We start from the raw sequence: 27,933 nt of genomic DNA, 5'->3' as shown, positions 1-27,933 counted from the left end.
AAATCTAATCCAGGAAAACTGGAAATTCTCACCGAGCAACCTGAAAACTGATACCACTTGATAGAGGCGAGGGTGTCCCGATCTTTCGATGAGATGATAACTATCGATTTGGTGGAGACGACTTTGACGATCCGACTACAAACGTGCACGACGTTGCGCCTTAGCAATCGCTAAACCAATCTCCTGAGGTTACTGACGATGCCGGAAGCACGGTCAGCCTGACCACGAAGGTCTATTCCTGCAAGCAATCGAAGAACGAGCAAGAATATGATAAAGCAATCTGAATATTGCAAATATATATGAGGTATTGATAATGGTGGGGATCCGTAAGCGGTCTTGGTCTGGTCGTTGGACACAAACGAAGTACACGAAGTTGCAATGGCTAACTTTTAACTAAACAAATCCCAAGGAAAAGCTACTAGATGGATCTACTTATATAGGAGCAAGGGGTGGCGGCCAAGGAGGTGGGAGGACGTCCCAAGGCAGCCTAAAACTAAATCTAGGTCGTACAAGGCCAATGGGCCCAAGTGGAGGTGACGTAACACCTTTGGACTTGTAGTTTGACTCGGATTCTGCTACAGCATCAGATTGTTTCGTCCACAACTCAACGCTCCGGACGAATTTGAAGGTGATTCCAATTGGGTTGGAAAGTGCACGAAATCTAGTTTCCAACAAAAAAAGAATCACCCAATTCGGAGTCCGTATGAAAAACTTGTGTGCGTTTTGAGTCAGGTGGGTCTGTGCAGTCCGAATCTGAATCCAGAACGTGAGAGACTTGGACTCTATCTTCTCTTGGGCCAAAAGTGACGTGAGAGAACTTTTTGAACAGCAAATAAACATCTCTTTCTTCCTTATCTTCATATGTGGATTGTACAAATGTCCCATACACCTGCAATTAGACAAAACACAGAAGTGTGTGAAGTATTTTTGTTTTGGATAACATAAATAGATTATTGAATAGTTTGCACTAGAAATCACCTGACAAATATGCATATATGCAATATTTTTGGTCATATCCAAGGTAGTCATGTCCTCATCATCCTCCCCTTCTTGAAAATAAAGCCGTCCTCGGCGTTGCTTAATCTGAAATGTGGCTAACAAAAGAGACAAGGTGTACATGTTGTATATGTATATGTCATCCATTTTTACTTCCCTTGATTTTTTCATATATGACACATGAAGAGATGAGTAACTTGCATAGTTCATAAAATCTAAAGCCAAAAAATTAGCACAAGAAGTAGAAGGCATGAAAATATTGCAACTCAGTTTGCACATATAAGTGAAGCTCTTATTCTTTTCAAAAGATTGACAATGTTCATCATTAAACCATCCCAACATTGGTGAATAAACCTTACTTGCATCAAATTTACATGCTACAACATGCTTAAATAAGCAAACATGCAATAAGTCATTCAACACAGAATCATCACCAAGATTAGAGGTCATATCAAAATGATTAAACATTGGTTCTTTTGCATCAATAGTTAATTCAATGGGTGCACTCAAAATTGTTGGTATTTCAGTTGTTTGATCACATGGCAAAGTCAAATTATCAACGTAGTCCTCTAAAATAGGTGGTGTGATCAAAGTAGTGGGTAGCTCATCAGATGGTGCATTCAAATTGACAAGGCATTCATCATTCTCACGTAGAGATGGAAGATCAGTACCTTTGTCATTACCTCTTATGATCAACTCAGATGATGTAGCCACTCTCGGGGGCGATGTGTCACATGGTGGAGGTGATGTAGTCCTGACAACAACGGATGTGGTTGTCATAGTATGCCTAGTAGTTGAAGGAACAATCATATCAACTCTTGGAATGTGCACCGTGCGCTTGTTCTCCTCGTGGCCAACACGTCGTTTTATTTCCTGTTCAGCTTTGCAAGCAAGATGAAACAAATGGTCCATAGGATAACACTCTTCATGAATTAGTATCTCTTGAATATCACGGTTTAATCCTCCCCAAAATCTATCCATAAAATCATCTTCACTTTCTTCTAAAAAGGAATGCAACAAGGTAGTTTGTAAATCATCATAATATTTTGTTACAGTTTCACTACCTTGTTTTAAGTGTTGCAACTTCTTAATCATGTCACGAGTATAATAAGCAGGGACGAAAGTATGTCGCATGGCAAGTTTCAAATCATCCCAAGTAGTAGGTATATAATCAGGGTGTAACCGACAATATTCACTCCACCAAACCAAAGCATAACCAGTGAAAGAACCAACCGCAACCTTAACCTTTTTATGTTCATTGAAATTATGGGAAGCAAATATATTTTTTATGTCGAACTCCCATTCAATATATAAAGCAGGTTTAAAACGGCCATTAAATGGTGGTATAGATACATTAACCTGATCATGTGCATTTGGATGTTTGTGCACCTCTCGTGACGGTTGTGGTATTTGCAAAGGTGGTGGCACGTCTCCCGCGATCGACAAAGCCCATGAATTGACTCTGGATCCTGTCATGATTAGTAGAACAAGAAACAAAACCCAAAAATAATGTTCCTATAACTACTAGGATGTGGTGGTAAAACGCCCACAGTAAAGCAAATATCAATGTCTTACAAGTTCTTACCATGCAGCAGGCGGTGATCGGCAACCAGCGGTGTCAAGTAACTCCGAATATTGAGTAAAGCGATTGCCAGGGGAGCGTACGTATACACGGTGTAGAAATATGTGGAGCTGGGTTGGCTATATATGGTAGCAAAAGATTAGCAATAATCAATTCAAAGATGCAATGTTGAATAAACGCTCAACGACGGTACTGTGCTGGTCCTAGGCTAGACCGGACTAGAGACGCGAGCCTAGAACACTAATGAGGTCACGGCGTAGCACAACTAGCATCAATGAAGGATACTAAGTAGCTCTTGACAGCAAGATATAAGTGAAGATCACAACGGCAGTGAAGATAATGATGAAAAACAACTGCCAAGCAGGATATACAATAACTCTCTCTCCAACTTTCCTCTTGAAAAGTTTGAGACAATTTTCTGATAAATTCTTTAAAAGAATGCTACTAACTCAAGCTTTCCAATGCAAATAGAATCACTCAATTCCGAGTTGATATGAGGAGTCAAAGAATTCTAAAACTGGCCTAAAAATTGGAACAAGCTGTGTTCACGAACTTCGGAGGGCAAAAAGACCTACTTAGAAGCCGATTTTGAGGTGTCAAATATTGAACTAGCTTGTGCAACTATTTACATGTGGCTCGTCGCTATCTTGAATTTGAGTACTCACGGAGCCAAAACGGACTTCGTATGAGGAAGATACACCTGTTTTACTGAACAGTGCGCAAAACAGATTCCAATCCGAATTCAGGTACGAGATTGATTCTAGATAGATCCAATTTTTTTCTTCTCTCTTTTTTTTCTCACACTTTTTTTTCTTCTCTCTCTTTTTCTTTCCTTTTTTTCTCTTTTTTTTTCTCTATCTTTTTTTTTCTCCCTCTTTCCAAGACAAACTAGATAAGATGCAGATTGGATCAGGCGAAGATGTGAATGACCTCAACTATGATTATGACAATGAACAGTGCATAGAACGTGGTGGAAATTAATAGATGAGATGGTGGACAGCGGAACGGATAATGATGTAGCGGCGGCGTGACTAATGTGAACAGAACACGAAACTCTAAAGGAACTAGACACCAAGACCAGCAACTGACACGACGATGCAACCGATAATTCAACTATGCAAGTAATGAATAGAAAATTGCAAAGGCTCAGACTGGCTTGGATAAAGGATGAACAGATCTAACTCTTTTTTGTGGCTTTTTCTTGGACAATAGGTAAGAAAATAAATCTAATCTAGGAAAACTGGAAATTCTCACCGAGCAACCTGAAAACTGATACCACTTGATAGAGGCGGGGGTGTCCCGATCTTTCGATGAGATGATAACTATCGATTTGTTGGAGACGACTTTGACGATCCGACTACAAACGTGCACGACGTTGCGCCTTAGCAATCACTAAACCAATCTCCTGAGGTTACTGACGATGCCGGAAGCACGGTCAGCCTGACCACGAAGGTCTATTCCTGCAAGCAATCGAAGAACGAGCAAGAATATGATAAAGCAATCTGAATATTGCAAATATATATGAGGTATTGATAATGGTGGGGATCCGTAAGCGGTCTTGGTCTGGTCGTTGGACACAAACGAAGTACACGAAGTTGCGTTGGCTAACTTTTAACTAAACAAATCCCAAGGAAAAGCTACTAGATGGATCTACTTATATAGGAGCAAGGGGTGGCGGCCAAGGAGGTGGGAGGACGTCCCAAGGCAGCCTAAAACTAAATCTAGGTCGTACAAGGCCAATGGGCCCAAGTGGAGGTGATGTAACACCTTTGGACTTGTAGTTTGACTCGGATTCTGCTACAGCATCAGATTGTTTCGTCCACAACTCAACGCTCCGGACGAATTTGATGGTGATTCCAATTGGGTTGGAAAGTGCACGAAATCTAGTTTCCAACAAAAAAAGAATCACCCAATTCGGAGTCCGTATGAAAAACTTGTGTCCGTTTTGAATCAGGTGTGTCTGTGCAGTCCGAATCTGAATCCAGAACGTGAGAGACTTGGACTCTATCTTCTCTTGGGCCAAAAGTGACGTGAGAGAACTTTTTGGACAGCAAATAAACATCTCTTTCTTCCTTATCTTCATATGTGGATTGTACAAATGTCCCATACACCTGCAATTAGACAAAACACAAAAGTGTGTGAAGTATTTTTGTTCTGGATAACATAAATAGATTATTGAATAGTTTGCACTAGAAATCACCTGACAAATATGCATATATGCAATATTTTTGGTCATATCCAAGGTAGTCATGTCCTCATCACCTCCACCAAGGGCCACGAAATTCCCCCCTCTTCCTCCATATATACAGCCCTTAGGGCATCGTTTAGACTTTGGGTTTTGTTTAGATTAAAAGTTCGCCATAGCTGCAACTTCGCGTACTTCGTTTGTGTTCAACGACCAGACAAAGGCGTCACAGAACCCCACCTTGATCAATAAAGCTTTCATCTTATATTCGCAATATCCAGATTGCAATCTCAGTTTCTTGCTTGTTCTTCGTTTGCTCGCAGGAAACAGACCCTCGTGGTCAGGTTGATCGTGCTCCGGCGTGGTCAATAACCTCTCGGAGTTGGTTTAGCGATTGCTAAGGCGCGACATCCTCGCACGTTCGTAGTCGGATCGTCAAAGTCGACTTCCACCAAAGCGAAATCCATCATCTCATCGAAAGACGGGACACCTTTGCCTCTATCAAGTGGTATCAGATTTCCAGGTTGCTCGGTGAGATTTTACAGTTTTTCGTAGTTTAGATCGAGTCTGTTCTTCATACCTATAGTCCACGAAAAAGCCAAAAAAAAATTAGGGTTAGTTCATCCCATCCGAACCAATCTGAGCCTTGCATAATCTTTTCTGTATTTGCTTTGTTGAATTTGCGGTTGCATCGTCGTGTTCAGTTGCTGGTCTTAGCGTCTAGTCTTTTAGAGTTTCGAGTTCTGTTCACAAGTTGTCACGCCGTCGCCGCACCATCATCATCGCCCCTGCCATCTACCACCACCGCTCCGAATCCGTATCCATATACCACCACCAATCCGTGTCCATATACCACCACCGATCCATATCCATATACTACCACCGCTGCCATATACCACCACCATATATCCACCACCAATCCGAGTTCCTTGCTTATTAGGTTTGTTTTCGGGATCAATCTAGATTCCGATTCGTGTTTCCTTGCCGGAGTAGGTTTCGGAAAAAAAAAAGAAAAAAAAGAAGAGTCGGGTAGCCACGCTCCGTTTAGGCCCAAAATTTTTCGAAAACGCATTTTTCGAAAAATTTCTGGCTATCCTATTTTTAGGTGTTTCTGAGTGTTTTGAGACAGGTGCCATTATAGGAAGTTTTTTTTGACCCGTTTCCAGTTTTTGGGTCCGGGCAGTCAAAAAAAAAAATTGGTCAAAAAAAAAATTTCGTGCCCATCCTGTCAGTTTGAGCTAAGAAGAGTTTTGAGACACTCGCCATTATAGTGATTTTTCGCAAAAAAAAAAGAGCGCAAAAAAAAATATTTCCAGAGTGTGCTTTTCCCTTGTTTACGTGCCGCGCCGTGATTTTGTTAGTGTTCTAGGCTCGCGTCTCTAGCACAGTCTAGCCTAGGACCAGCACAGTACCGTCGTTGAGCGTTTATTCAACTTTGCATCTCTGAATTGATTATTGCTGACCCTTTTTGCTACCATACTATAAGCCTTCCCAGCTCCACATACATCTACGTCGTGTGTTCGACTCTCCCTGGTAATCGCTCTATCCAAGCTTTGAGAGTTTTTGACTACAACGGTTGCCGATCACCGCCTGCTGCTAGGTAAGAACTGGTAAGAATTTGAGATTTGCTTGACGGATTTGTGACACCCACCACCACCACTTGTTCGTAGTCTGTAGGATCATATTCTTGTGTGTTTCTATTGCTGCTAACCATGCCAGGATCACAAGCCGACGAGATTGACTGGGAGAATTTATCGAACAAGGAGCTTCATGATAAGTTTCAGCAAATGATGACTGAACAGGTGCAAGATGTGCTGAACAATTTTGAAGAGGCCATGGAGAAGATCACTGGCCTTGAGAAGACGTTCGAAACAAAGCTCGATAACAAGTTTAATGAATTGCTCGCGCGTCTTCCACCACCACCACCCGCTGCACCTAACGCACCTCTCCAACAACAACAACAACGACTACCTCCACGTCGCGAAGCAGACCTCCGCTGAGCAAGCCGTGTTCCTCTTGCGTTTGGCCAAACTGTTGGTGCTGCTGTTGATACTTCTGTGGCTCCTGCTGCTGATGCGGAGGAGGATGATTATGTGGGAGATTATGAGGATGAGGTTGATCAAAATCAACACTACGTGCAGCCACCTGTACCACCACCAGCAGGTCGACCTCAGGTATATATTCGTAATGGTAGGCTTGCACCACCACCTCAGGTACGAGATGATGTCCATATTCCTAAACTGAAATTGAATATTCCACCATTTGAGGGTAGATATGTTCCTGATATATATCTTACTTGGGAGTTAGAAACTGAACAACGATTTACATGTTTACAATATCCTGAGGAGAGACGAGTTGCTGCTGCTGTTTGTGCTTTCACTAGTTTTGCATGTGTATGGTGGTCTGAACATTGTAGATGATAGAGGCGGGGTGTCCCGATCTTTCGATGAGATGATAACTATCGATTTGGTGGAGACGACTTTGACGATCCGACTACAAACGTGCAACGACGTTGTGCCTTAGCAATCGCTAAACCAACTCTGAGAGGTTATTGACCACGCCGGAGCACGATCAACCTGACCACGAAGGTCTATTCCTGCAAGCAATCGAAGAACAAGCAAGAATATGATAAAAGCAATCTGAATATCGCGAATATGTATGAAGTATTGATAATGGTGGGGATCCGAAAAGTGGTCTTGGTCTGGTCGTTGGACACAAACGAAGCACACGAAGTTGCAATGGCTAACTTTTAACTAAACAAATCCCAAGGAAAAGCTAATAGATGGATCTACTTATATAGGAGCAAGGGGTGGCGGCCAAGGAGGTGGGAGGACGTCCCAAGGCAGCCTAAAACTAAATCTAGGTCGTACAAGGCCAATGGGCCCAAGTGGAGGTGATGTAACACCTTTGGACTTGTAGTTTGACTCGGATTCTGCTGCAGCATCAGATTGTTTCGTCCACAACTCAACGCTCCGGACGAATTTGAAGGTGATTCCAATTGGGTTGGAAAGTGCACGAAATCTAGTTTCCAACAAAAAAAGAATCACCCAATTCGGAGTCCGTATGAAAAACTTGTGTGCGTTTTGAGTCAGGTATGTCTGTGCAGTCCGAATCTGAATCCAGAACGTGAGAGACTTGGACTCTATCTTCTCTTGGGCCAAAAGTGACGTGAAAGAACTTTTTGGACAGCAAATAAACATCTCTTTCTTCCTTATCTTCATATGTGGATTGTACAAATGTCCCATACACCTGCAATTAGACAAAACACAGAAGTGTGTGAAGTATTTTTGTTCTGGATAACATAAATAGATTATTGAATAGTTTGCACTAGAAATCACCTGACAAATATACATATATGCAATATTTTTGGTCATATCCAAGGTAGTCATGTCCTCATCACCTAGTATCCACTATGTTCTTAGATTGATGTTGCTACCACTTTTCCATGCTTAATGCTTGTTACTTTGGGCCCGGCTGCCATGATTTCAGATCTGAACCGTTTATGAATTCATCATTATATCCATGTTTTAGATCCGATCTTGCAAGTTATAGTCACCTACTACGGTTATGATCCGGCAATTCTGGAGTGACAACAACCGTGCTTGATGAGGACATCAATACAATTGTTACACCCACAGCCCCTGCTGCTATACATACTGGACCAATTACTAGAGCTCGTGCACGCCAACTAAATTACCAGGTACTTTCGTTTCTTGGTAATGATTCTAATGTTCATGAGAATATGATGCTGCCTAAATTGGATACATTTGTTTTGCTTACAAATGAAGGGCCTAGCTTGGAGAAGGATGAACATTGGAGCAAGAACAAGCATGGAGATGATGGCATGCGCAAGGGGAACAAGAACGGAGTTACAAGTGATGATTTCAGGACTTTGAAGCCACCATAATGGGTGCATGAAGCCTTGGACGAAATATACAAGACGCCACTTCATAAATTTCGTCCCGAGGCTATTTTAGGTGCTGCGTCACCTTATTATTGGGCCAGGCCCATGTAATTTCGAAATACATAAGTATAGACTATTTTTAGAGTCCGTATGTGTGGGGAAACAAGAGATAGGGTTGATTTCGGACCCCTCCACCAAGGGCCACGAAATTCCCCCCCTCTTCCTCCATATATACAGCCCTTAGGGCATCGTTTAGACTTTGGGTTTTGTTTAGATTAAAAGTTCGCCATAGCTGCAACTTCGCGTACTTCGTTTGTGTTCAACGACCAGACAAAGGCGTCACAGAACCCCACCTTGATCAATAAAGCTTTCATCTTATATTCGCAATATCCAGATTGCAATCTTAGTTTCTTGCTTGTTCTTCGTTTGCTCGCAGGAAACAGACCCTCGTGGTCAGGTTGATCGTGCTCCGGCGTGGTCAATAACCTCTCGGAGTTGGTTTAGCGATTGCTAAGGCGCGACGTCCTCGCACGTTCGTAGTCAGATCGTCAAAGTCGACTTCCACCAAAGCGAAATCCACCATCTCATCGAAAGACGGGACACCTTTGCCTCTATCAAGGAAGAATGTGGAACAAGTTTGTTGTTAACGATGGATTTGTGTTTCGTGCTAACAAGCTATGCATTCCAGCTAGCTCCGTTCGTCTTTTGTTGTTGCAGGAGGCGCATGGAGGAGGATTAATGGGACACTTTGGCGTGAAGAAGACGGAGGACGTACTTGCTACACATTTCTTTTGGCCAAAGATGAGACGGGATGTTGAGCGTTTTATTGCTCGCTGCACTACATGTCAAAAAGCTAAGTCACGACTCAATCCTCATGGTTTATATATGCCTTTGCCTGTACCTAGTGTTCCTTGGGAGGATATATCTATGGACTTTGTTTTAGGTTTACCTCGAACAAAGAAGGGGAGGGATAGCATATTTGTTGTCGTGGATAGATTCTCGAAAATGTCACACTTTATACCATGTCATAAAAGCGATGATGCTGTTAATGTTGCTGATTTGTTCTTTCGTGAAATTATTCGCTTGCATGGTGTGCCAAATACTATTGTTTCAGATCGTGATACTAAATTTCTTAGCCACTTTTGGAGATGTTTATGGGCTAAGTTGGGGACTAAACTGCTTTTTAGTACTACTTGTCACCCCCAAACTGATGGACAAACTGAAGTAGTCAATAGAACGTTGTCTACTATGCTTAGGGCTGTTTTGAAGAATAATAAGAAAATGTGGGAGGAATGCTTGCCTCATATTGAATTTGCTTATAATCGTTCATTGCATTCTACTACTAAGATGTGCCCTTTTGAAGTTGTGTATGGTTTCCTACCTCGTGCACCTATTGATTTGTTGCCTCTTCCATCTTCGGAGAAGGTTAATTTTGATGCTAAAGAACGTGCTGAATTAATTTCAAAAATGCATGAGTTAACTAAGGAAAACATTGAGCGTATGAATGCTAAATATAAACTTGCTGGAGATAAGGGTAGAAAACATGTTGTGTTTGCACCTGGAGATCTTGTTTGGTTACATTTGCGTAAGGATAGATTTCCTGATTTGCGCAAATCAAAGCTAATGCCACGTGCTGATGGTCCCTTTAAGGTGTTAGAGAAAATAAATTATAATGCATATAAACTTGAGCTGCCTGCAGATTTTGGGGTTAGTCCCACTTTTAACATTGCAGATTTGAAGCCTTATTTGGGTGAGGAAGATGAACTTCCGTCGAGGACGACTTCATTTCAAGAAGGGGAGGATGATGAGGACATCAATACAATTGTTACACCCACAGCCCCTGCTGCTATACATACTGGACCAATTACTAGAGCTCGTGCACGCCAACTAAATTACCAGGTACTTTCGTTTCTTGGTAATGATTCTATTGTTCATGAGAATATGATGCTGCCTAAATTGGATACATTTGTTTTTCTTACAAATGAAGGGCCTAGCTTGGAGAAGGATGAACATTGGAGCAAGAACAAGCATGGAGATGATGGCATGCGCAAGGGAAACAAGAACGGAGTTACAAGTGATGATTTCAGGACTTTGAAGCCACCATAATGGGTGCATGAAGCCTTGGACGAAATATACAAGACGCCACTTCATAAATTTCGTCCCGAGGCTATTTTAGGTGCTGCGTCACCTTATTATTGGGCCAGGCCCATGTAATTTCGAAATACATAAGTATAGGCTATTTTTAGAGTCCGTATGTGTGGGGAAACAAGAGATAGGGTTGATTTCGGACCCCTCCACCAAGGGCCACGAAATTCTCCCCCTCTTCCTCCATATATACAGCCCTTAGGGCGTCGTTTAGACTTTGGGTTTTGTTTAGATTAAAAGTTCGCCATAGCTGCAACTTCGCGTACTTCGTTTGTGTTCAACGACCAGACAAAGGCGTCACAGAACCCCACCTTGATCAATAAAGCTTTCATCTTATATTCGCAATATCCAGATTGCAATCTTAGTTTCTTGCTTGTTCTTCGTTTGCTCGCAGGAAACAGACCCTCGTGGTCAGGTTGATCGTGCTCCGGCGTGGTCAATAACCTCTCGGAGTTGGTTTAGCGATTGCTAAGGCGCGACGTCCTCGCACGTTCGTAGTCGGATCATCAAAGTCGACTTCCACCAAAGCGAAATCCACCATCTCATCGAAAGACGGGACACCTTTGCCCTTATCACCACTTCATAAATTTCGTCCCGAGGCTATTTTAGGTGCTGCGTCACCTTATTGTTGGGCCAGGCCCATGTAATTTCGAAATACATAAGTATAGGCTATTTTTAGAGTCCGTATGTGTGGGGAAACAAGAGATAGGGTTGATTTCGGACTCCTCCACCAAGGGCCACGAAATTCCCCCCTCTTCCTCCATATATACAGCCCTTAGGGCATCGTTTAGACTTTGGGTTTTGTTTAGATTAAAAGTTCGCCATAGCTGCAACTTCGCGTACTTCGTTTGTGTTCAACAACCAGACAAAGGCGTCACAGAACCCCACCTTGATCAATAAAGCTTTCATCTTATATTCGCAATATCCAGATTGCAATCTCAGTTTCTTGCTTGTTCTTCGTTTGCTCGCAGGAAACAGACCCTCGTGGTCAGGTTGATCGTGCTCCGACGTGGTCAATAACCTCTCGGAGTTGGTTTAGCGATTGCTAAGGCGCGACGTCCTCGCACGTTCGTAGTCGGATCGTCAAAGTCGACTTCCACCAAAGCGAAATCCACCATCTCATCGAAAGATGGGACACCTTTGCCTCTATCAAGTGGTATCAGTTTTCAGGTTGCTCGGTGAGATTTTACAGTTTTTCGTAGTTTAGATCGAGTCTGTTCTTCATACCTACAGTCCACGAAAAAGACAAAATAAAAATTAGGGTTAGTTCATCATATCCGAACCAATCTGAGCCTTTGCATAATCTTTTTAGGGTTTTGCTTTGTTGAATTTGCGGTTGCATCGTCGTGTCTAGTTGCTGGACTTAGAGTCTAGTCTTTTAGAGTTTCGAGTTCTGGTCATAAGTTGTCACGCCGCCGCCGCACCATCATCATCGCCCCTGCCATCTACCACCACCGCTCTGAATCCGTATCCATATACCACCACCAATCCGTGCCCATATACCACCACCGATCCATATCCATATACTACCACCACCGCTGCCATATACCACCACCATATATGCACCACCAATCCGAGTTCCTTGATTATTAGGGTTGTTTTCGAGATCCAGCTAGATTCCGATTCGTGTTTCCTTGCCGGAGTAGGTTTCGGAAAAAAAAAAGAGTCGGGTAGCCACGCTCCGTTTAGGCCCAAAATTTTTCGAAAACGCATTTTTCAAAAAAATTTCTGGCTATCCTATTTTTAGGTGTTTCTGAGTGTTTTGAGACAGGTGCCATTATAGGAAGTTTTTTTTGACCCGTTTCCAGTTTTTGGGTCCGGGCAGTCGAAAAAAAAAAAAATTGGTCGAAAAAATTTCGTGCCCATCCTGTCAGTTTGAGCTAAGAAGAGTTTTGAGACACTCGCCATTATAGTGATTTTTCGCAAAAAAAAAATAGCGCAAAAAAAAAACAGCGCAAAAAAAAAGAGCGAAAAAAAAAATTCAGAGTGTGCTTTTCCCTTGTTTACGTGCCGCGCCGTGATTTTGTTGGTGTTCTAGGCTCGCGTCTCTAGCACAGTCTAGCCTAGGACCAGCACAGTACCGTCGTTGAGCGTTTATTCAACTTTGCATCTCTGAATTGATTATTGCTGACCCTTTTTGCTACCATACTATAAGCCTTCCCAGCTCCACATACATCTACGTCGTGTGTTTGACTCTCCCTGGTAATCGCTCTATCCAAGCTTTGAGAGTTTTTGACTACAACGGTTGCCGATCACCGCCTGCTGCTGGGTAAGAACTGGTAAGAATTTGAGATTTGCTTGACGGATTTGTGCTACACCACCACCACTTCTTAGTAGTCTGTAGGATCATATTCTTGTGTGTTTCTATTGCTGCTAACCATGCCAGGATCACAAGCCGACGAGATTGACTGGGAGAATTTATCGAACAAGGAGCTTCATGATAAGTTTCAGCAAATGATGACTGAACAGGTGCAAGATGTGCTGAACAATTTTGAAGAGGCCATGGAGAAGATCACTGGCCTTGAGAAGACGTTCGAAACAAAGCTCGATAACAAGTTTAATGAATTGCTCGCGCGTCTTCCACCACCACCACCCGCTGCACCTAACGCACCTCTCCAACAACAACAACAACGACTACCTCCACGTCGCGAAGCAGACCTCCGCTGAGCAAGCCGTGTTCCTCTTGCGTTTGGCCAAACTGTTGGTGCTGCTGTTGATACTTCTGTGGCTCCTGCTGCTGATGCGGAGGAGGATGATTATGTGGGAGATTATGAGGATGAGGTTGATCAAAATCAACACTACATGCAGCCACCTGTACCACCACCAGCAGGTCGACCTCAGGTATATATTCGTAATGGTAGGCCTGCACCACCACCTCAGGTACGAGATGATGTCCATATTCCTAAACTGAAATTGAATATTCCACCATTTGAGGGTAGATATGTTCCTGATATATATCTTACTTGGGAGTTAGAAACTGAACAACGATTTACATGTTTACAATATCCTGAGGAGAGACGAGTTGCTGCTGCCGTTTTTGCTTTCACTAGTTTTGCATGTGTATGGTGGTCTGAACATTGTAGATTATATCCTATTCCAACTACTTGGGCTGCTTTGAAAACTGCTATGCGTACGCGTTGGGTTCCACCATATTATCAACGTGAATTGCTTCAAAAATTGCAGCGTTTAAGACAAGGGAAAAATTCTGTAGAAGAATATTATCAGGAATTACAAACTGGCATGATTAGATGTGGTATTGTTGAGGAGAATGAAGCTATGCTTGCACGTTTTCTGGGTGGATTAAATAGAGAGATTCAGACCATTCTAGACTATAAGGAGTATACTAATATCACTCGTTTATTCCATCTTGCTTGTAAAGCTGAACGTGAAGTGCAGGATCGACAAGCATTGGGGCGAACTAACTTTTCTGCAGGCCGACCTTCATCATGGACACCACGTGCATCTTCTACTTCAACTGTACCAGCACCTCCATCCGGTGCCACCTCCAGCCGTGATACAAGAAAACAAGCACAACCACCATTATCTGCCAAGAGCGCACCTGCGGGGCCTGCACAGCGTTCTTCTTCTTCCATGGCATCAACAGGGCACACAAGTGATATTATTTGTCGTCGTTGTAAGGGAGGAGGTCATTATGCGAGGGAATGCAAATCTCCGCGTGTGATGATTGCTACCGCGGATGGTGGATATGAGTCCGCTAGTGACTATGATGAGGAGACATTGGCTCTTATTACACGTGAAGAACATGGTGGAGATGATTCTGATCATGAGACGCAATACATGGCTCCTGAAGACGCTGACAGGTATGAATGTTTAGTTGCTCAACGTGTTTTGAGTGTGCAGGTCACACAAGCTGAGCAAAATCAGATGCACAATTTGTTCCATACCAAGGGAGTTGTGAAGGAACGTTCTGTGCGCGTCATAATAGACGGAGGGAGCTGCAACAACTTGGCTAGCATGGAGATGGTGGAGAAGCTTTCTCTCACCACAAGACCACATCCACATCCTTACTACATCCAATGGTTCAACAACAGCGGCAAGGTTAAGGTAACACGTACTGTTCGTGTGCATTTTAGTATCTCTACATATGCTGATTATGTTGATTGTGATGTGGTACTGATGAGGACATCAATACAATTGTTACACCCACAGCCCCTGCTACTATACATACTGGACCAATTACTAGAGCTCGTGCACGCCAACTAAATTACCAGGTACTTTCGTTTCTTGGTAATGATTCTAATGTTCATGAGAATATGATGCTGCCTAAATTGGATACATTTGTTTTGTTTACAAATGAAGGGCCTAGCTTGGAGAAGGATGAACATTGGAGCAAGAACAAGCATGGAGATGATGGCATGCGCAAGGGGAACAAGAACGGAGTTACAAGTGATGATTTCAGGACTTTGAAGCCACCATAATGGGTGCATGAAGCCTTGGACGAAATATACAAGATGCCACTTCATAAATTTCGTCCCGAGGCTATTTTAGGTGCTGCGTCACCTTATTATTGGGCCAGGCCCATGTAATTTCGAAATACATAAGTATAGGCTATTTTTAGAGTCCGTATGTGTGGGGAAACAAGAGATAGGGTTGATTTCGGACCCCTCCACCAAGGGCCACGAAATTCCCCCCCCCCTCTTCCTCCATATATACAGCCCTTAGGGCATCGTTTAGATTTTGGGTTTTGTTTAGATTAAAAGTTCGCCATAGCTGCAACTTCGCGTACTTCGTTTGTGTTCAACGACCAGACAAAGGCGTCACAGAACCCCACCTTGATCAATAAAGCTTTCATCTTATATTCGCAATATCCAGATTGCAATCTTAGTTTCTTGCTTGTTCTTCGTTTGCTCGCAGGAAACAGACCCTCGTGGTCAGGTTGATCGTGCTCCGGCGTGGTCAATAACCTCTCGGAGTTGGTTTAGCGATTGCTAAGGCGCGACGTCCTCGCACGTTCGTAGTCGGATCATCAAAGTCGACTTCCACCAAAGCGATATCCATCATCTCATCGAAAGATGGGACACCTTTGCCTCTATCACCACCGCACCATCATCATCGCCCCTGTCACCTACCACCACCGCTCCGAATCCGTATCCAAATACCACCACCAATCCGTATCCATATACCACCACCAATCCGTGTCCATATACCACCACCGATCCATATCCATATACTACCACTGCTACCACCACCGCTGCCATATACCACCACCATATATCCACCACCAATCCGAGTTCTTTGCTTATTAGGTTTGTTTTCGGGATCCATTTAGATTCTGATTCGTGTTTCCTTGCCGGAGTAGGTTTCGGAAAAAAAAAGCAGCGCAAAAAAAAGAGCGCAAAAAAAAAGAGAGCGAAAAGAAAAAATTTCAGAGTGTGCTTTTCCCTTGTTTACGTGCCGCGTCGTGATTTTGTTGGTGTTCTAGGCTCGCGTCTCTAGCACAGTCTAGCCTAGGACCAGCACAGTACCGTCGTTGAGCGTTTATTCAACTTTGCATCTCTGAATTGATTATTGCTGACCCTTTTTGCTAGCATACTATAAGCCTTCCCAGCTCCACATACATCTACGTCGTGTGTTTGACTCTCCCTGGTAATCGCTCTATCCAAGCTTTGAGAGTTTTTGACTACAACGGTTGCCGATCACCGCCTGCTGCTGGGTAAGAACTGGTAAGAATTTGAGATTTGCTTGACGGATTTGTGATACACCACCACCACTTCTTAGTAGTCTGTAGGATCATATTCTTGTGTGTTTCTATTGCTGCTAACCATGCCAGGATCACAAGCCGACGAGATTGACTGGGAGAACTTATCGAACAAGGAGCTTCATGATAAGTTTCAGCACATGATGACTGAACAGGTGCAAGATGTGCTGAATAATTTTGAAGAGGCCATGGAGAAGATTACTGGCCTTGAGAAGACGTTCGAAACAAAGCTCGATAACAGATTTAATGAATTGCTCGCGCGTCTTCCACCACCACCACCCGCTGCACCTAACGCACCTCTCCAACAACAACAACAACGACTACCTCCACGTCGCGAAATAGACCTTCGCCGAGCGAGCCGTGTTCCTCTTGCGTTTGGCCAAACTGTTGGTGCTGCTGTTGATACTTCTGTGGCTCCTGCTACTGCTGTTGCTGGTACCCAGGAGGATGATGAGTATGCGGGCGATTATGAGGATGAGGTTGATCAAAATCAGATCTACGAGCAGCCACCAGCACCACCACCAGCAGGTCGACCTCAGGTATATATTCGTAATGGTAGGCCTGCACCACCACCACCTCACGTACGAGATGATGTCCATATTCCTAAACTGAAATTGAATATTCCACCATTTGAGGGTAGATATGTTCCCGATATATATCTTACTTGGGAGTTAGAAACTGAACAACGATTTACATGTTTACAATATCCTGAGGAGAGACGAGTTGCTGCTGCTGTTTGTGCTTTCACTAGTTTTGCATGTGTATGGTGGTCTGAACATTGTAGATTATATCCTATTCCAACTACTTGGGCTGCTTTGAAAACTGCTATGCGTACGCGTTGGGTTCCACCATATTATCAACGTGAATTGCTTCAAAAATTGCAGCGTTTAAGACAAGGAAAAAATTCTGTAGAAGAATATTATCAGGAATTACAAACTGGCATGATTAGATGTGGTATTGTTGAGGAGAATGAAGCTATGCTTGCACGTTTTCTGGGTGGATTAAATAGAGAGATTCAGACCATTCTAGACTATAAGGAGTATACTAATATCACTCGTTTATTCCATCTTGCTTGTAAAGCTGAACGTGAAGTGCAGGATCGACAAGCATTGGGGCGAACTAACTTTTCTGCAGGCCGACCTTTATCATGGACACCACGTGCATCTTCTACTTCAACTGCACCAGCACCTCCATCAGGTGCCACCTCCAGCCGTGATACAAGAAAACAGGCACAACCACCATTATCTGCCAAGAGCGCACCTGCGGGGCCTACACAGCGTTCTTCTTCTTCCATAGCATCAACAGGGCACACAAGTGATATTATTTGTCGTCGTTGATATGCTTGATGAATTGAGTGGCTCTACAATATTCTCCAAAGTTGATTTACGTAGTGGATACCATCAAATTTGTATGAAATTGGGAGATGAATGGTAAACAGCATTCAAAACTAAGTTTGGATTATATGAGTGGTTAGTCATGCCTTTTGGGTTAACTAATGCACCTAGTACTTTCATGAGATTAATGAACGAAGTTTTACGTGCTTTCATTGGACGATTGGTGGTAGTTTACTTTGATGACATATTGATTTATAGCAGATCTTTGGAAGAACATTTGGAACATTTACGTGCTATTTTTATTGCTCTACGGGATGCACGTTTGTTTGGTAACCTTGGGAAGTGCACCTTTTGCACCGACCGAGTATCTTTTCTTGGCTATGTTGTTACTCCACAGGGAATTGAAGTTGATAAAGCCAAGATTGAAGCTATTGAGAGTTGGCCGCAACCCAAAACGGTCACACAAGTGAGGAGTTTTCTTGGCCTCGCTGGATTCTATAGGCGTTTTGTGAGAGATTTCAGCACCATTGCTGCACCTCTCAATGAGCTTACAAAGAAAGATGTGCCTTTTCTTTGGGGTACCGCACAGGAAGAAGCCTTCACGGTATTGAAAGATAAGTTGACACATGCTCCTTTACTCCAACTTCCTGATTTTAATAAGACTTTTGAGCTTGAATGTGATGCTAGTGGAATTGGATTAGGAGGTGTGTTATTACAAGATGGCAAACCTGTTGCATACTTTTCTAAAAAATTGAGTGGGCCTAGTCTGAATTATTCTACTTATGATAAAGAATTATATGCTCTTGTTCGGACTTTAGAAACAGGGCAACATTATTTATGGCCCAAAGAATTTGTTATACATTCTGATCATGAATCTTTGAAACATATTAAAAGTCAAGCTAAACTGAATCGTAGACATGCTAAATGGGTTGAATTCATTGAGACTTTCCCTTATGTCATTAAACACAAGAAGGGAAAAGAAAATGTTATTGCTGATGCATTGTCTCGTCGCTATACTATGCTTTCACAACTTGACTTCAAAATATTTGGTTTGGAGACCATCAAAGATCAATATGTGCATGATGCTGATTTTAAAGATGTAATGCAGAATTGTAAAGAAGGAAGAATGTGGAACAAGTTTGTCGTTAACGATGGATTTGTGTTTCGTGCTAACAAGCTATGCATTCCAGCTAGCTCCGTTCGTCTTTTGTTGTTGCAGGAGGCGCATGGAGGAGGATTAATGGGACATTTTGGCGTGAAGAAGACGGAGAACGTACTTGCTACACATTTCTTTTGGCCAAAGATGAGACGGGATGTTGAGCGTTTTATTGCTCGATGCACTACATGTCAAAAAGCTAAGTCACGACTCAATCCTTATGGTTTATATATGCCTTTGCCTGTACCTAGTGTTCCTTGGGAGGATATATCTATGGACTTTGTTTTAGGTTTACCTCGAACAAAGAAGGGGAGGGATAGCATATTTGTTGTCGTGGATAGATTCTCGAAAATGGCACACTTTATACCATGTCATAAAAGCGATGATGCTGTTAATGTTGCTGATTTGTTCTTTCGTGAAATTATTCGCTTGCATGGTGTGCCAAATACTATTGTTTCAGATCGTGATACTAAATTTCTTAGCCACTTTTGGAGATGTTTATGGGCTAAGTTGGGGACTAAACTGCTTTTTAGTACTACTTGTCACCCCCAAACTGATGGACAAACTGAAGTAGTCAATAGAACGTTGTCTACTATGCTTAGGGCTGTTTTGAAGAATAATAAGAAAATGTGGGAGGAATGCTTGCCTCATATTGAATTTGCTTATAATCGTTCATTGCATTCTACTTGATAGAGGCAAAGGTGTCCCGTCTTTCGATGAGATGGTGGATTTCGCTTTGGTGGAAGTCGACTTTGACGATCCGACTACGAACGTGCGAGGACGTCGCGCCTTAGCAATCGCTAAACCAACTCCGAGAGGTTATTGACCACGCCGGAGCACGATCAACCTGACCACGAGGGTCTGTTTCCTGCGAGCAAACGAAGAACAAGCAAGAAACTGAGATTGCAATCTGGATATTGCGAATATAAGATGAAAGCTTTATTGATCAAGGTGGGGTTCTGTGACGCCTTTGTCTGGTCGTTGAACACAAACGAAGTACGCGAAGTTGCAGCTATGGCAAACTTTTAATCTAAACAAAACCCAAAGTCTAAACGATGCCCTAAGGGCTGTATATATGGAGGAAGAGGGGGGGGGGAATTTCGTGTCCCTTGGTGGAGGGGTCCGAAATCAACCCTATCTCTTGTTTCCCCACACATACGGACTCTAAAAATAGCCTATACTTATGTATTTCGAAATTACATGGGCCTGGCCCAATAATAAGGTGACGTAGCACCTAAAATAGCCTCGGGACGAAATTTATGAAGTGGCATCTTGTATATTTCGTCCAAGGCTTCATGCACCCATTATGGTGGCTTCAAAGTCCTGAAATCATCACTTGTAACTCCGTTCTTGTTCCCCTTGCGCATGCCATCATCTCCATGCTTGTTCTTGCTCCAATGTTCATCCTTCTCCAAGCTAGGCCCTTCATTTGTAAGCAAAACAAATGTATCCAATTTAGGCAGCATCATATTCTCATGAACATTAGAATCATTACCAAGAAACGATAGTACCTGGTAATTTAGTTGGCGTGCACGAGCTCTAGTAATTGGTCCAGTATGTATAGCAGCAGGGGCTGTGGGTGTAACAATTGTATTGATGTCCTCATCATCCTCCCCTTCTTGAAATGAAGTCGTCCTCGACGGAAGTTCATCTTCCTCACCCAAATAAGGCTTCAAATCTGCAATGTTAAAAGTGGGACTAACCCCAAAATCTGCAGGCAGCTCAAGTTTATATGCATTATCATTTATTTTCTCTAACACCTTAAAGGGACCATCAGCACGTGGCATTAACTTTGATTTGCGCAAATCAGGAAATCTATCCTTATGCAAATGTAACCAAACAAGATCTCCAAGTGCAAACACAACATGTTTTCTACCCTTATCTCCAGCAAGTTTATATTTAGCATTCATACGCTCAATGTTTTCCTTAGTTAACTCATGCATTTTTAAAATCAATTCAGCACGTTGTTTAGCATCAAGATTAACCTTCTCCGAAGATGGAAGAGGCAACAAATCAATAGGTGCACGAGGTAGGAAACCATACACAACTTCAAAAGTGCACATCTTAGTAGTAGAATGCAACGAACGATTATAAGCAAATTCAATATGAGGCAAGCATTCCTCCCACATTTTCTTATTATTCTTCAAAACAGCCCTAAGCATAGTAGACAACGTTCTATTGACTACTTCAGTTTGTCCATCAGTTTGGGGGTGACAAGTAGTACTAAAAAGCAGTTTAGTCCCCAACTTAGCCCATAAACATCTCCAAAAGTGGCTAAGAAATTTAGTATCACGATCTGAAACAATAGTATTTGGCACACCATGCAAGCGAATAATTTCACGAAAGAACAAATCAGCAACATTAACAGCATCATCGCTTTTATGACATGGTATAAAGTGTGCCATTTTCGAGAATCTATCCACGACAACAAATATGCTATCCCTCCCCTTCTTTGTTCGAGGTAAACCTAAAACAAAGTCCATAGATATATCCTCCCAAGGAACACTAGGTACAGGCAAAGGCATATATAAACCATGAGGATTGAGTCGTGACTTAGCTTTTTGACATGTAGTGCAGCGAGCAATAAAACGCTCAACATCCCGTCTCATCTTTGGCCAAAAGAAATGTGTAGCAAGTACGTCCTCCGTCTTCTTCATGCCAAAGTGTCCCATTAATCCTCCTCCATGCGCCTCCTGCAACAACAAAAGACGAACGGAGCTAGCTGGAATGCATAGCTTGTTAGCTCGAAACACAAATCCATCGTTAACAACAAACTTGTTCCACATTCTTCCTTCTTTACAATTCTGCATTACATCTTTAAAATCAGCATCATGCACATATTGATCTTTGATGGTTTCCAAACCAAATATTTTGAAGTCAAGTTGTGAAAGCATAGTATAGCGGCGAGACAATGCATCAGCAATAACATATTCTTTTCCCTTCTTGTGTTTAATGACATAAGGAAAAGTCTCAATGAATTCAACCCATTTAGCATGTCTACGATTCAGTTTAGCTTGACTTCTAATATGTTTCAAAGATTCATGATCAGAATGTATAACAAATTCTTTGGGCCATAAATAATGTTGCCATGTTTCTAAAGTCCGAACAAGAGCATATAATTCTTTATCATAAGTAGAATAATTCAGACTAGGCCCACTCAATTTTTCAGAAAAGTATGCAACAGGTTTGCCATCTTGTAATAACACACCGCCTAATCCAATTCCACTAGCATCACATTCAAGCTCAAAAGTCTTATTAAAATCAGGAAGTTGGAGTAAAGGAGCATGTGTCAACTTATCTTTCAATACCGTGAAGGCTTCTTCCTGTGCGGTACCCCAAAGAAAAGGCACATCTTTCTTTGTAAGCTCATTGAGAGGTGCAGCAATGGTGCTGAAATCTCTCACAAAACGCCTATAGAATCCAGCGAGGCCAAGAAAACTCCTCACGTGTGTGACTGTTTTGGGATGCGGCCAACTCTCAATAGCTTCAATCTTGGCTTTATCAACTTCAATTCCCTGTGGAGTAACAACATAGCCAAGAAAAGATACTCGGTCGGTGCAAAAGGTGCACTTCCCAAGGTTACCAAACAAACGTGCATCACGTAGAGCAATAAAAACAGCACGTAAATGTTCCAAATGTTCTTCCAAAGATCTGCTATAAATCAATATGTCATCAAAGTAAACTACCACAAATCGTCCAATGAAAGCACGTAATACTTCGTTCATTAATCTCATGAAAGTACTAGGTGCATTAGTTAACCCAAAAGGCATGACTAACCACTCATATAATCCAAACTTAGTTTTAAATGCTGTTTTCCATTCATCTCCCAATTTCATACGAATTTGATGGTAGCCACTACGCAAATCAACTTTGGAGAATATTGTAGAGCCACTCAATTCATCAAGCATATCATCTAGCCTAGGAATAGGATGACGATAACGAATAGTAATATTATTAATGCCTCTACAATCAACACACATACGTGATGTACCATCCTTTTTCGGCACTAGAATAATAGGAACAGCACAAGGACTAAGGGATTCGCGTATATAACCTTTGTCGAGAAGCTCTTGTACTTGACGCATAATCTCCTTCGTCTCCTCTGGATTGGTACGGTATGGTGCACGGTTTGGCAGTGAAGCACCGGGAATTAAGTCAATCTGATGCTCAATCCCTCGAATAGGCGGTAATCCCGGTGGCACGTCTTGTGGAAAAACGTCAGCGAACTCCTTAACCTTGCCGCTGTTGTTGAACCATTGGATGTAGTAAGGATGTGGATGTGGTCTTGTGGTGAGAGAAAGCTTCTCCACCATCTCAATGCTAGCCAAGTTGTTGCAGCTCCCTCCGTCTATTATGACGCGCACAGAACGTTCCTTCACAACTCCCTTGGTATGGAACAAATTGTGCCTCTGATTTTGCTCAGCTTGTGTGACCTGCACACTCAAAACACGTTGAGCAACTAAACATTCATACCTGTCAGCGTCTTCAGGAGCCATGTATTGCGTCTCATGATCAGAATCATCTCCACCATGTTCTTCACGTGTAATAAGAGCCAATGTCTCCTCATCATAGTCACTAGCGGACTCATATCCACCATCCGCGGTAGCAATCATCACACGCGGAGATTTGCATTCCCTCGCATAATGACCTCCTCCCTTACAACGACGACAAATAATATCACTTGTGTGCCCTGTTGATGCCATGGAAGAAGAAGAACGCTGTGCAGGCCCCGCAGGTGCGCTCTTGGCAGATAATGGTGGTTGTGCTTGTTTTCTTGTATCACGGCTGGAGGTGGCACCGGATGGAGGTGCTGGTACAGTTGAAGTAGAAGATGCACGTGGTGTCCATGATGAAGGTCGGCCTGCAGAAAAGTTAGTTCGCCCCAATGCTTGTCGATCCTGCACTTCACGTTCAGCTTTACAAGCAAGATGGAATAAACGAGTGATATTAGTATACTCCTTATAGTCTAGAATGGTCTGAATCTCTCTATTTAATCCACCCAGAAAACGTGCAAGCATAGCTTCATTCTCCTCAACAATACCACATCTAATCATGCCAGTTTGTAATTCCTGATAATATTCTTCTACAGAATTTTTCCCTTGTCTTAAACGCTGCAATTTTTGAAGCAATTCACGTTGATAATATGGTGGAACCCAACGCGTACGCATAGCAGTTTTCAAAGCAGCCCAAGTAGTTGGAATAGGATATAATCTACAATGTTCAGACCACCATACACATGCAAAACTAGTGAAAGCACAAACAGCAGCAGCAACTAGTCTCTCCTCAGGATATTGTAAACATGTAAATCGTTGTTCAGTTTCTAACTCCCAAGTAAGATATATATCAGGAACATATCTACCCTCAAATGGTGGAATATTCAATTTCAGTTTAGGAATATGGACATCATCTCGTACCTGAGGTGGTGGTGCAGGCCTACCATTATGAATATATACCTGAGGTCGACCTGCTGGTGGTGGTACAGGTGGCTGCACGTAGTGTTGATTTTGATCAACCTCATCCTCATAATCTCCCACATAATCATCCTCCTCCGCATCAGCAGCAGGAGCCACAGAAGTATCAACAGCAGCACCAACAGTTTGGCCAAACGCAAGAGGAACACTGATGAGGACATCAATACAATTGTTACACCCACAGCCCCTGCTGCTATACATACTGGACCAATTACTAGAGCTCGTGCACGCCAACTAAATTACCAGGTACTTTCGTTTCTTGGTAATGATTCTAATGTTCATGAGAATATGATGCTGCCTAAATTGGATACATTTGTTTTGCTTACAAATGAAGGGCCTAGCTTGGAGAAGGATGAACATTGGAGCAAGAACAAGCATGGAGATGATGGCATGCGCAAGGGGAACAAGAACGGAGTTACAAGTGATGATTTCAGGACTTTGAAGCCACCATAATGGGTGCATGAAGCCTTGGACGAAATATACAAGATGCCACTTCATAAATTTCGTCCCGAGGCTATTTTAGGTGCTGCGTCACCTTATTGTTGGGCCAGGCCCATGTAATTTCGAAATACATAAGTATAGGCTATTTTTAGAGTCCGTATGTGTGGGGAAACAAGAGATAGGGTTGATTTCGGACTCCTCCACCAAGGGCCACGAAATTCCCCCCTCTTCCTCCATATATACAGCCCTTAGGGCATCGTTTAGACTTTGGGTTTTGTTTAGATTAAAAGTTCGCCATAGCTGCAACTTCGCGTACTTCGTTTGTGTTCAACAACCAGACAAAGGCGTCACAGAACCCCGCCTTGATCAATAAAGCTTTCATCTTATATTCGCAATATCCAGATTGCAATCTCAGTTTCTTGCTTGTTCTTCGTTTGCTCGCAGGAAACAGACCCTCGTGGTCAGGTTGATCGTGCTCCGGCGTGGTCAATAACCTCTCGGAGTTGGTTTAGCGATTGCTAAGGCGCGACGTCCTCGCACGTTCGTAGTCGGATCGTCAAAGTCGACTTCCACCAAAGCGAAATCCACCATCTCATCGAAAGACGGGACACCTTTGCCTCTATCAGTGCCCACTCCCGGTGATGACCGTAGTTTGAGGAGTTAATGTATTCACTATGTGTTAATGCTTTGTTCTGGTTCTCTATTAAAAGGAGGCGTTAATATCCCTTAGTTTCCAATATGGACCCCGCTACCATGGGAGGGTAGGACAAAAGATGTCATGCGAGTTCTTTTAATAAAGCACGTATGACTATTTACGGAATACATGCCTACATTATATCGATGAACTAGAGCTAGTGTCGTATCGCCCTAGGTTATAACTGTCTCATGATGAATATCATCCAACAAGTCACCGATCCAGTGCCCACGAATTTATCCTTATTGATCTTGTTGTGTTACTATTGCTATCAGCATTGTTACACTTGCTACAAGTTACTGCTATCACTATTACTGTTACCGATGCTGCTGTCACTATTATCAAAACTATCAAACTACTTTGCTATTGATCACTTTGCTGCAGATAATTAATCTCCAGGTGTGGTTGAATTGACAACTCAGCTGCTAATACCTTCAAATATTCTTTGGCTCCCCTGTGTTGAATCTATAAATTTGGGTTGAATACTCTACCCTCGAAAACTGTTGCGATCCCCTATACTTGTGGGTTATCAGTTATCATGTTTTTCTTCTGAGAGAGGTTTTAGTCAACCGGTCTGCAATATCCAGATCCATTCGTACTTTGCAAATTTCTATGTCTGCAATGCTCTTCATGGAGCTACTCTAGCTAATTGGACCCATGTTCAATACATATCCAGATTGAGACTCAGAGTCATCTGGATCGGTGTCAAAGCTTGCATCGACGTAACCCTTTATGATGAACTCATTATCACCTTCATAACTGACAAACATTTCCTTAGTCCTCTTTAGGTACCTAAGGATAATTTTGACCGCTATCAAGTGATCTAATCCTGGATCACTATTGCACCCACTTGAAATACTCATGGCAAGGCACACAACAGGTCTGGTACACAACATGTCATACTTTATAGAACAACCTAACCTCTACTTCGAGTGTGTTTTCTTCTTTGGTGCTAGGTCTCCTACATGATGACATGCCTATCCTCAATGAGTCCATACCTCCAATGGAGATGACGATGGCCATGGTGGACGATGATGCACCCCCACATGGTTCCATCAAGATGAAGATGACCACGACTTGGTCTTCGACACCTCACCTACAACACATGAGTGATGCTCCAAAGGTAAAATAGGTGATGGTGCTTTTCTTGTCCCACTAGTGGACTATCTCACCAATGATTGCTTGCATGATGTTGATCCACCTATTCCCATGCTTCATGCTAGTGTGACTTCTTCATGCCATGACTTACCTATTTATGATGAATATGATGATGAGCATGTTGAGTTGCCTAGTTGTGATGCTATGCTCCATAGGATATCATGTGAAAATTCTATTGGTCACATCATGTTTGACAATCCATTGAACTTGTCATATGCTATGAGTGAGATCTCCCATATCGCATCATTTCAATCTCAACATAGTAACTATGCATGCCCCATTAAAATAAATCCCATTTGCACTTATGGCATAGATGACGAGATGATGGTCATTGGCTTTTGTTTTTGATGTGATGATATTGCTATGCTTCCTTTACATGATTTGTGCAATTCATCTACTATGCCATGCCATGATCACATTGTTCCAAATATGCATTGTTTTGGATGTTGTCAATATTCTCCATGTGATGTTTCCATTAATGCTCATGAGGAGACCCCCATAGTTTCCTCATACATATTCAGAGATTTTGATGCATTCCATACTTTGCATGATTCTCATAATTGCTTGCACCGTATGCATTCCATGAATAACAATGCTCTACATATTTCTCGTGATGCATTACAGAATTTGAGTCTCCATTATGCTATACATAACAACAAACCTATCATGATGGATGACATGTTTCTATATCACGCATCTCATTTATTTGAGCATTGGCTATTTTGTGCTAACCAACACTTGCACGTGCGAATCATGATGGATGATGTGTACATCTACCACGCACACACAATTTTCCCTTTGTCTTTGTTTTGTGTAGGTACTCACGTATACTCGTCAACCTCTCAATCCCAAGAGTTGACGAAACGAGCTCTTGAGAGCAAAGATGACTTGGGATCCCGTGTACTATCCCTCCCACCACTCTCTTCGCCCAACGACTACGCGCATCTCTCTCACTTGGCTCTCACACGGATATGGGCCATATACGCTTGTCGCTTCATGCTCATTTTACCGTGTTCACTTTGCATGCTATGCTTGCTTCTATGCCTTTGCCATGAAATTGTGACCCTTGCTTGCATCTACCCATGATTCACAATTATGCTACTCCCATGTGTATTTGCATGTTGATGGAGATCCTTGTTGCTATTGCC

Source organism: Triticum aestivum, chromosome 6A (genome assembly GCF_018294505.1).
Source record: "Triticum aestivum cultivar Chinese Spring chromosome 6A, IWGSC CS RefSeq v2.1, whole genome shotgun sequence".
Lineage (NCBI taxonomy): Eukaryota > Viridiplantae > Streptophyta > Magnoliopsida > Poales > Poaceae > Triticum > Triticum aestivum.
The sequence above is the reverse complement of the archived record's forward strand: the minus strand, read 5'-3'. Positions refer to the sequence as shown.